The following is a 4,289-nucleotide window of genomic DNA, read 5'->3' on the forward strand; positions in this document are numbered from 1 at the left end:
GATCGGGCACTAGTCACGGCCTACGGGGTTGGGTCGTGACACTAGGGGCAGAGCTAGAGTATAGCTTACCGTTCAGGTGAACCCGTAGTTCTGATACAAATTCTGTATTTGTCTTAAGGAATCCATTAATAATAGGACCAGAATCCAAAACCCTTAAGCTTCAAAATTCACATATTGTGCCTAATGGATGAACATGAATCTATTAACTTTGGTGTTGATTGTATATTTTAGAGATTGGTTATCTTAATAACTTAAATACAGAGAGAGGCACTATGTGAACTTATGGTTGGAATATAACAAAATCACTGATGGCGCACTTTGTGAACTCATGATTAAGTTATAACAAATCACTAGTGGCGCACTATTGCAACCAAGGGCGGCTGCACCCCTAGCCAGTAAAGCTCTTGTTTTAGGCCTTAAAAAATTGGCTCCCAAAAATTATTCCTATTAAATATAGATATGCTATTCAAATAATTATTAGTACTTCTTATTAGTAACAAATAAATCTTCCAACCACTTGTTGTGGGTTTGTCCACTAATCATTAATAATATGTGCTATTTTTTAGGTATTTTTTTGATGTAATTATAGATGAAAGTGGTAGCCTAATGCAGTTACTTCATTTCCTCTTATCTGCTAAAACTTGAATCGATCTTATCTACAACTAGTGTATTTGCCTAACCATGAACACCCCTAGTTGCAGGCCCTCAATTACGTTAGGAGCCTTTTGAAATTTGGGAATAATGAAAAAAAAATCGAGAATATGTTGTAACTGTTTTACAATCATATTTTATGATGTTTTAGAGATCTCTCTTTTCCTTATCTATTACTAAAATGAACAGCTGATCCCACGTTACTATAAATTAATCTTGCTCATTTATTAGTGAATAATACTATATTAGCCTAGAAGCCTAGAAAATGGTGGTTGTTTTATATGACCCCTGAAAATATTTTAAGTTCTGCTTGGTGCTAATGGCATAGTAAGGTGAAATTATCAGTCTTTGATATGCATTCATTAACATATATAATAGAGCCACAAAAATTTAACTTGGAAGCACCTTTCAAGGTCTCTTTATTATTTCAACTTAGGAAGCAACTTGATCATAAAGAATCTCGCTGAGAAAGTAGAGGCATTAAAAACTCTCTTTTTGTCCAAGAGTCATTATTAAGTTCAAGATTGGTAGGCTGTTGCTTGAGCAAAAGGTAAAATGGTGAATAAAAGCTTGATAATGTCAAAAAATGTGAATATTAGGTTAAAGAAATGCAAAGGAACTTGTAATTGAAGTATATCATTATAACGATGGATATTGTTATTTAAAGACAGAAGACTTTATAAAAAACGTAAAATATAATATAATAATATATAAAAAGAAAATTTGCTTGTTATAATGGATTGTTGTTATAAAAAGTGATTGTTCAACAACAACTCTGCTATCAATGATTATCAAAAAGCAGAGGCACAAAAAATTCTCTTTTTTCTCCAAGAATTAGTAAATTTTCAAGATTGGTAGTTTGTTGTTTGAGTAGGAGGTAAAATGGTGAATATAAGCTCGACAATTTCAACAAGCTACATGAATGTTAGGTTAAAGAAATGCAAAAGAACTTGTAATTGAAGTATATCATTATAACGATGGATATTGTTATTTTAGATAGAAGACTTTATAGAAAAGTAAAATATAATATAAAATCGATTCAAAAAAAATTTGCTTGTCATAATGAATTGTTATATAAAAAGTGATTGTTACCGAATGATTTAACTGTGTAGGGTACAACAACGACTCTACTACCAATGATTATCTTAATTAATTTCTATTTCTTCTTTTGTCTTAGTACTTTCTCTTCGATATTTTTCAAGTGTTACAATATATTTTTTATAGATAATAATAATTTAGTTAATGTAAATATAAAAGGTAAAGCTAAAATTGCCGATAAAAATGATCCCTTATATTTTGGGGTAGATTCAAAATAATTTCTTAAATACTTTTGAGTAGTTCCAAATTCTTTTTCATTGATTGATTTGTGAATTATTATGTTGCATTATTTATATATGATGAACATTTAATACTTTGATCATAATTAGTTGTTAAGATTTGCTAGAGTATTAATTTGACCAAACTTTGCTTCATTTTATACATTCCTTATAATCAAATGCTTACTTTAAAAACTTCTCCTAATCTAAATGTACATATAAAATTGCCAAACATCTTTATATAATTTGCAGTTTGCATTTTTTCTTTTCAATGGCAGCAGAGAAATTTATCCTAAAGAGTTGCTTATTTTGCTCATGTGATAACAAAAAGCTCCTAATATAAAGGTTTATTTTGAGTTTAGTGGCCGAGGTTATATGAAATTTGTTATTGAGCATTATCTTCTTATATATTTTAGATGGCATGATGTGTATTTTTACGAATTCTCATGTTCATTCTATGACAGGTGATATTATAAGTCATGTAGAAAAGAATTGGTAAGTTTCGCATCAATCTCTCTTGGCCTCCTAATTTGATCATGAGAATTATATACTTTATGCACTATATTAAAGCTTATTGTTATTTTATATAATGAATCAAATATTTTAATAACAGTGTGACTATCAGATAACTTTATAAGAATACCAAAAATATAAATATACTGAATCATATCAATATCAAAGACAAAATCAAGATTATTGAGACTGTTTTAAAAAGTATAAATTTTAGTGGTCAGTTTTTAAGCCTCACCGAGGAAGTACAAAAATACCCTATTTTGATTGCGCCATTTAAGTAATATTCACCTTGTGTTCTTTTTTGCACGAGTATCCACTTCGCGCCCGAAGCTTGACAACTTCAAACATTCACGTCTGAAAGTGTAGCTTTTTGAAGATCGAACATCAGTAATTTTCGCCTGATGTTTGGTATGACTTGTCAAGGCAAAGTTTGGACATTTTTGACTGACATAGTGTAAAAATTGGTTAGAATTTTTTCATGTATGCCTGACCTTCAGTCGTCCATGATTGAAGTACATGTAAAAATAAGCTAAAATTTCAGTCATGTGTGTCTGAATTTTTTCGTGAAAAATAATTTTTCATGTATATATGCACCTCAGTCATCAATATGTCAAAAACACAAGAATTCTAACAAATCCATTTAGTGCACTTTTTTTTTCAATATGCCTACACTTCAGTCATATGCGCTTGAGCAAGAAGAAGCGAGAAGAGTAGTGGCTATTCGTGCAAAAACAAAACACAAGGAGGATATTAATTAAATAGCGCGATCAAAATAGAACACCCCGTGAAATTTACAAAAACCGTTACTCTTGGATTTACGTGTAGGCCCAAATCCAGTACCCTTCAGACTTGAGCCCAAAACATAACACTTATCCATTAGCCCAAAACATAGCAATTGTATTCGTTTGTTAGGACTTAGGCTCCGTTTGGACATGGTTTGAAACCATGGTTTGAAATAATGTTTGGACATATAATTTGAATATTTTAAGTTGTATTTTCTCTTATACATATAAAAACCCTACAAATTGTGAAAACTATCAAAACATTCTCAATTCTTATACAATCTTACCAAATGAGCAAATCATAGTTTATAACAAAATTAGTACACTACTAGAAGGCTTTTCTAAAAAATGCAACATCAATTAATCAAACTTTACTTCAATAAAATCGAAAATTTAACATGAATAGTAATGTAACTACTATTTAATATAATATTTTCACATAAATTAAAGGTTGGTAGACATAAATAAAGGTTGGTGGAAGTTAATGAGATTGGTAAATGATTGATGGGAGTAATTGTTAAAATATTTACCAACTTACGCATCTTTTTTTACAAAATATTAACTTATGGGTTAAATTTTGTATTTAAAAAAGTTGAAACCATGGTTTCAAACCCCAAACCATGTTTTTTGGATGATTTAGGTTCAAACTATGGTTTCAAACCATGACTGAAAATTGATGACCAATTTTCAAACCATGGTTTGAAACCATGATCCCAAACCAGTGTTTGGACATGTATTTTCACTCATGGTTGCAAACTATAGTTTCAAACTCCAAATCATCCAAAAAGGCATGATTTGGGGTTTGAAACCATGGTTTCAACTTTTTTAAATATAAAATTTAACTCATAAGTTTATATTTTATAAAAAAAAAGACTCATAAGTTGGTAAATATTTTTAACAATTATTCTCATCAATCATTTATCAATCTCATTAACTTCTATCAACCTTTATTTATGTCTACCAACCTTTAATATATGTCGGAGGATTATATTAAAGAGTAGTTACATTACTATTCATGTTAAATTTT

This window comes from Lycium barbarum, chromosome 11 (assembly GCF_019175385.1).
Source record: "Lycium barbarum isolate Lr01 chromosome 11, ASM1917538v2, whole genome shotgun sequence".
Taxonomy (NCBI): domain Eukaryota; kingdom Viridiplantae; phylum Streptophyta; class Magnoliopsida; order Solanales; family Solanaceae; genus Lycium; species Lycium barbarum.